Below are 7,165 nucleotides of genomic sequence, written 5' to 3' on the forward strand. Positions count from 1 at the left end.
GGAGCACCGCGCTCGCACCAGCACCCGCACCGCCCGAACCGGCCGCCGAGCGGATGGGACGCCTTAACCCGGCCGCGCGCGCACCGCACACTTTCATTGCGCCTCCGGGGTTTCTTTCGAGCCCTTCGACTCGCGCACGTGTTAGACTCCTTGGTCCGTGTTTCAAGACGGGTCGGGTGGGATTCCGACCCTCGCCGCAGACCCCGAGCGCCGGGGACCGCACCGCCAACGCGCGACACGACACGCACGAGGAAACCGCGCGCGCGGCCGGGAAACCCGCACGGGGAGAGGACGGGCCCCGGAGGACCCGAACCCCCCCGAAGGGCCCCGACCGACGCACGAAGCCCTCGGCGCGCCGGCCACGCGGACGCGGAAACGGCCCCTGCCGGAGGCGCACGGCACCGCGGCGCCGCACCGCGGTCGACGACGCACTGAGAACAGTTCGCCGCCAGTCGACGGAGCGGCGGGCGGCGGAGGCGCCCCGGACGCACGAGACACGGCCGCTTTCGCGAAACCACGCTCGCACGCGGCGCGGCGTCAGACTTTTCTTTCCGTCCAGTTTCCCTCGGTCCCGGGGCGAGCGAACGCTCTCGCCAGGCCCCCGCGACGGGCGCGGCCCGGTGCCTCCCCCACGACGACGCGCGAAGGCGCGACGCGGAGAGCACCGGTCGCAGGCCCCGCCACGGCGCCTCGACAAATCGCAAAGCTCTCGGTCGAAAAACCCAGGCGCTCCTGGCCGCCTCCGGAACCGGTCGCGGCGCACCGCACGCGGAGAAAATGCACCGGGCGGCGGACGAGTCCGCCGAGGGGCGAGGCCCGCCCACACGTTGACCGGGATCGTCGAGGCGCACCCGACCCACGAGGGGACGGTCGACGCGACGGCGTCCGGGCGCGGGACGGGTACCGCGACACCCACGGCGGGCGACCGACGCCACGGCTGACTCCTCCGGGCGGACCGCGCGGATCCCACCCGTTTACCTCGCAACGGTTTCACGAACTCTTGAACTCTCTCTTCAGAGTTCTTTTCAACTTTCCCTCACGGTACTTGTCGGCTATCGGCCTCGTGCACGTATTTAGCCTTGGATGGAGTTTACCACCCACTTTAGGCTGCATTCCCAAGCAACCCGACTCCAAAGAGACCCGACCCCGGCACGTCGGGGGCCATCGCACCGGCCTGCCACCGTCCATGGAGGAGGCCCCGATCGAAAGGACTTGGACCCCCGAGCGATACCGGGAGGTGCGAGCTCCTGTACGCCACAACTCCACACGCCCGTAGTGCGGGCGGGGATTCGGCGCTGGGCTTTTCCCTGTTCACTCGCCGTTACTGAGGGAATCCTCGTTAGTTTCTTTTCCTCCGCTTAGTAATATGCTTAAATTAAGCGGGTCGTCACGTCTGATCTGAGGTCGCAAACATTGAAGTGCTCCCGGAGAGGCACGCCGCCGCGAGAGCGACGCGCTCTCCGTGTCTGGCCACCGGTCCCCGTCGCAACTCACACGGGAGACGCGGAGACTCGGATCTGGCTCTCTGCGCTCTCTCTCCCTCTCTCTATACGCCGTGGTCGCCACACCGACACGGAGCCGTGCACGCACGCGCGACGAAGTCGAAGTCGAAGTCGATGTCGAAGCCGAACAAGTCGAAATCGAAGTCGAAGTCGAAGCAGGCTCACTCACTCGAGGGCCACCGACGACCGCACCCACGCCACGGCCACGGCGGTGGCACGACCAAACAACGCAAAAACAACAACGGTGCTGCATTTCGAAGAGCCGCGACCGTCGAGCGGCCTCGAACTCCCATTCGCGGGAACCACGCAAAGCGCGTAGCGCAAAGCGCGTAGCGAGGCCCGGCCCACCGAAGCGCGAAGGAAGGCCAGGACACCCATGCTCCCGATCGATAATCGAGCGACCCTCAGACAGGCGTGGCCCCGGGTGTGTAGCCCGGGGCCGCAATGTGCGTTCAACGTATCGATGATCAGTGTATCCTGCAATTCACACCAGTTCTCGCAGTTGGCTGCGTTTTTCATCGACGCACGAGCCGAGTGATCCACCGCTGTGAGTCGTTCCAAGACGATGCTTCATTAAACACCGACGACGAAGCTGCGCGCCTCGTCTTCCGTCAGTGGGACAAACCTTCATCGCAACATCGGCCTCGCTGCCGCGCAGCTGTGCAGCAGCGCAGACGACGACGACCGCTCTTCGACACCGCGGCGAAGCCACATCCACGGAAAAAAAAATCGTCGCCGACGCATCGCCGACACGGCGTCGACGATCGCGTCTTCCGCACCCTTGGCAGTCTCGACCGAGGGTGCTCCGTGCTCTCGCATTGACCATCGACCATCGACCATACCATGCCATGCCGTTATGCCATGCTCGTCCCGATAATGATCCTTCCGCAGGTTCACCTACGGAAACCTTGTTACGACTTTTACTTCCTCTAGACAGTCAAGTTCGCTCATCTTTTCGGCGCACCGGCACGAGCCGACACGACGACAACGAGTGCCACGGACGGCCCGTGCAGGGGCTGATCCGAGGATCTCACCAAACCGTCCGATCGGTAGTAGCGACGGGCGGTGTGTACAAAGGGCAGGGACTTAATCAACGCGAGCTGATGACTCGCGCTTACTGGGAATTCCTCGTTCGTGGGACACTGTCTCAAGCCCCAGTCCCCATCACGGACGGGGCTCAGCGGTTTACCCGAGCCTGTCGGCGAAGGGCAAGGTACACGCTGGCCCGTCCAGTGTAGCGCGCGTGCGGCCCCGGACATCGAAGGGCATCACAGACCTGTTATTGCTCCATCTCGCACGGCTTGCAGCCGCTCGTCCCTCTAAGAAGTTAGTCCGCCGGCCACACCGGGGTCGCGGAACTAGTTAGCGTGTCGGAGTCTCGCTCGTTATCGGAATCAACCAGACGGATCGCTCCACCAACTAAGAACGGCCATGCACCACCACCCACAGAATCGTGAAAGAGCTCTCAGTCTGTCAATCCTTCTCGTGTCCGGCCCAGGTGAGCTTTCCCGTGTTGAGTCAAATTGAGCCGCAGGCTCCACTCCTGGTGGTGCCCTTCCGTCAATTCCTTTAAGTTTCAGCTTTGCAACCATACTCCCCGGAACCCAGAAACTCCTGGTTTCCCTCATGGCTGCCGGACGGGTCATGCCATTCGACGCCGCCCGATCGCCGGTCGGCATAGTTTACCGTCGAAACTAGGGCGGTATCTGATCGCCTTCGAGCCTCCGACCTTCGTTCTTGATTAAGGAAAACATTCTTGGCAAATGCTTTCGCTTTAGTCCGTCTTGCGCCGGTCCCAGAATTTCACCTCTCGCGGCGCAGTACGAATGCCCCCGGCAGTCCCTCTCAATCATGACCTCCGTCCCGCAAAACCAACAAAATAGGACCGAGGCCCTATTCCATTATTCCCAGCTGCGGTGTACAGGCTCTACCGACCCGCTCTGAGCACTCCAGTTTCCTCAAGGTAAACGCTTCCGGCCCGCAAAGGACACTCATCCAAGAGCGTCCGCAGGGCTCCGACAGTCTCGCCGCCGGGGACGGGCGGGGACAGGAAGCGCGCCTCGCGGCACGTCCCCCCCGCGAGCCCCGGCGTGATTTCCAAATACGAGCTTTTTAACTGCAACAGCGTTCGCTTACGCTGTTGGAGCTGGAATTACCGCGGCTGCTGGCACCAGACTTGCCCTCCAATGGATCCTCGCACATGGGTTTAAGGTGCACCCATTCCGATAGCAGCGCCTCGACCGAGGCCTGCATCGGTATTTTTCGTCACTACCTCACCGTGTCGGGAGTGGGTAATTTGCGCGCCTGCTGCCTTCCTTGGATGTGGTAGCCGTTTCTCAGGCTCCCTCTCCGGAATCGAACCCTGATTCCCCGTCACCCGTAGCCACCATGGCAGGCGCGAAGCCTGCCATCGAAAGTTGATAGGGCAGACATTCGAATGAAACGTCGCCGGCGCGGAGGCCGAGCGATCTGCCATGGTTTATCCAGAGTCACCATCCCGTGGACGGGCCCACGCCGAGCCCCGAACCCTCCCCGAAGGAAGGGCCCCCGAAGGACCTCACCCCACGAAGGGGAAAGGAAGGGAAGGTGGGCGGGCACCGCGTCGGTTTTTGGTGCTGATAAATGCGCGCCTCCCCACGACGTCAGGGAACCTTCACCCGTGGGGACCGGCGCTCGTTTGCATGTATTAGCTCTAGAATTGCCACAGTTATCCGAGTAACTTCCGAGCGCTCAAAGAGACCATAACTGATTTAATGAGCCATTCGCAGTCTCAACGGGTCCTTCCGTTCGCACTTAGACATGCATGGCTTAGTCTTTGAGACAAGCATATGCGGCTGGCAGGATCAACCAGGGAGCGGCGTGAGGAGCCGCCGTAAAGACCACGGCACGCCGACCGTCACGCGCCGCGTGGCGCGTCGCACGTCGCACGTGCCGGGCCGGGGAGCACCGGGAGAACCGCGCGACCACGCGCCGCGGCGGAACCCCGCCACCTTTGTTGCACCATTGCACCGTTGTGTCGTGTTGTGCCATGCCGACTCGTTTCCCTCTCGCTCGCACGACATCGCTCCCGAGGGCTCGTCTGCCTCGTCCCTCTTGTCCCGCACTTGGACTTCGTACTTCGTCCTTCGTATCGCCCCGGCGACAACCTCACGCCACGAACAACGTTCAACGTTCGTTCCGTACTTGGGACGCATCTCTCGCGCGCCTCTCGATCGCTGCACCGGTCAGAGGAAGAGAGTCACCGCTCCGACGGCGCGTTAACGGCAGCAGAACGTCGACGACGTCGGCCAGCCGAAAACCCATGTCGCAACCGCAACCTCACACACCGGCGCGCTCGGCGGAAGGAAAGCGGTCAGACAGAGTCAGACCCGAGTGCCCGGGAGGCGCCGATTCGGAACAAGAAACAGTCCGACGCACCGGCGCCGGCCGGGCCGAAGACACGACCGGGTCCGACCCGGGGCAGCACGCCCGGCTTCGCAAGTGGGCGAAAGACCGTCGCGGCCACCTCGCTAGGCTCACGTCCATCATACGTGGCGACGCACCACCAAATCCACGGTGAGCGACCAAAGAGCTCGTCGCCCAAAAAACACGCAACTGCATACGTCGGCCACCCGAGGAACGAGCGGACACGGACAGGAGACCGTCGAACCTCCAACCTCCGGGCGACCGCTTACTTTCACGTGACCCTTGGTTCGTTACACTCGCCGGCGAAGGCCCCGTGACACGGACGGGGATCCGACCGTCGGCCGAGTGCACGACCACCGGTAAAACTGCTCGGACACGTCGGGCAAAGAATGTCGTGAAAGCAGCACGGAGCCACTCGGCACACAAGCTCGCTCACGACGAAAAGGACCGTGACAGCAGCTGCCCCAAACACGGAGAAGACCCGACCGACAAATAGCAACGGAGGGACTCCGGACGAAGAGCAGCAGCGACATCGCCAGTGAATCGCGTCGACGACGAACAAACGCTCGCCGACCCCCGAACTCCCAACGGGTACGTTCGAGGACCGTGACAACCCGCACGAGTGGCGAACCTCGTCACAAGACGTGGTGACCGAAACGCAAACGCCATCGAAACCTGCGTGCGCGCACGCATCCGCCCAAGCATGCGACGGACGCTCCGAAGAGCAAGATCATGGCCCATGGGACCCATGATGGGAAAGAAAACGAAGCCAACGAAGCCACCCGTGTACGGCACTGTCCCTCTTTCTCGTGGGTGCGGCTTTCGCAGATATCGAAGATATCGCAGATATCGCAGATATCGAACGCTTCACAAATCGCACATCGCATCACGCCGCCGTTTTCCTACGCTCAACGAGCTGTTGCACCACTCAAGCATGCACGTCCACACTCGTGCGTCTTGCATCCCCCTCACTAATGTGCACACGACGGACGATCGTGGTTGGCGTCATCGTGGTAAACAGATTAAGCGGTTGCGCGAACGTCACACAGTATCGAGAGCGTGACGGTCGAGTGTTTGAAAATATTTCAACACTTGGAAAACTTGGATGAAAACTTAACACCTTTTGAACACTGCAAACCGATTTGGCAACACACACACACACACACACACACACACACACACACATACACACACACACACACACACACACACACACACACACACACACACACACACACACACACACACACACACACACACACACACACACACACACACACACACACACAACGTAGCTACTTCTGGTGGTCAGGCTGGACCGTGGTGTGGACGCAACTGTCCCTGGATCAGCGTCGGACTAGCTGGCCTTGCACTCGTCAGGGGGGGCAGGAGAAACCGTGGTGCTGTCGACCTCCTGGTCCTGGCCCAAGTCCGCTCACAGCCGCCAGGGAACCAGTTCTGGCGCCAAATTGCGAGCAGGAGAGGGAGGCTGGTCCGCCCGCCGTTCGACCCCGCACTCCGAGTCAGCAGAACCCTAGAGCCAACCAAGGTGAGGCACGAGGCTCAGCAAGGCTCCAAGACACGATGAAGAACACGATTGAATGAGCACAACAACAAGCACGCTCTCCGCGCAACAGCCTCCACACCCAAAAAACACGATCTTTTTGTCCCGATCTTCTTCCTCTTCCTTTTCCTTTTCGACCCCGAACAGAACCTTTTTGTCCTCCCGTCCTCGTCACTTCCAATCGAGCCGTTTTATTGGCCCACCGCCATCGCCCTCCGCCAATCGTGATCACGGGGCGGAGCCATCCACAGCCCTGTCCTGTGACGTCACGGCCAGCCTCCAGGGACTACTAAAAGGGGTTTACGCAGACACACTTACCCTATCCCGTGTCCCTATCTAATTAGGTGACAATTATCATTTCCCCCCTTGAAGAAATGGACATTTACTAGACAACTTATCACCACTGAATTGCTACTTATTACATCGAGATCCTGGTAAACTCGAACAGCATGGCATACCTAATTAAACATCCTAATTACCCTTTGAATGCATACCCCCCCCCCCCTCAAACGTAACAATATTGTAATGGGACATCATGCGACTTTCCTGGAAATTTGGGGAATGACTTTGAACAACATTGACAGCATATAAATCACAGTTCATTCTTGATTCTCATTGATAAGACAATTATTAAAAGTGTGTCTTTGTGATTCAAATAACGATGGCTGCAGCGACGCAGTCCACACAGAATGGA

The 7,165-nt window shown here is 60.6% G+C and overlaps 2 non-coding genes across 2 annotated transcripts; both read right to left on the reverse strand.

The window, feature by feature from the left end:
* Nucleotides 1–1,900: 1,900 nt before the first annotated feature.
* LOC147007274 (5.8S ribosomal RNA) lies at nucleotides 1,901–2,056 on the reverse strand. The gene has a single exon (XR_015054296.1). It is a non-coding gene; the product is annotated as a 5.8S ribosomal RNA (ribosomal RNA).
* Nucleotides 2,057–2,376: 320 nt separating this feature from the next.
* On the reverse strand, nucleotides 2,377–4,356 carry LOC147007275 (18S ribosomal RNA). Its single transcript, XR_015054297.1, has one exon. It is a non-coding gene; the product is annotated as an 18S ribosomal RNA (ribosomal RNA).
* Between the last annotated feature and the right edge of the window lie 2,809 nt (nucleotides 4,357–7,165).

This window comes from Eptatretus burgeri, unplaced genomic scaffold, assembly GCF_056783735.1.
Source record: "Eptatretus burgeri isolate ZD-2024b unplaced genomic scaffold, Ebu_testis_v1 Ebu_testis_scaffold_355, whole genome shotgun sequence".
NCBI lineage: Eukaryota > Metazoa > Chordata > Myxini > Myxiniformes > Myxinidae > Eptatretus > Eptatretus burgeri.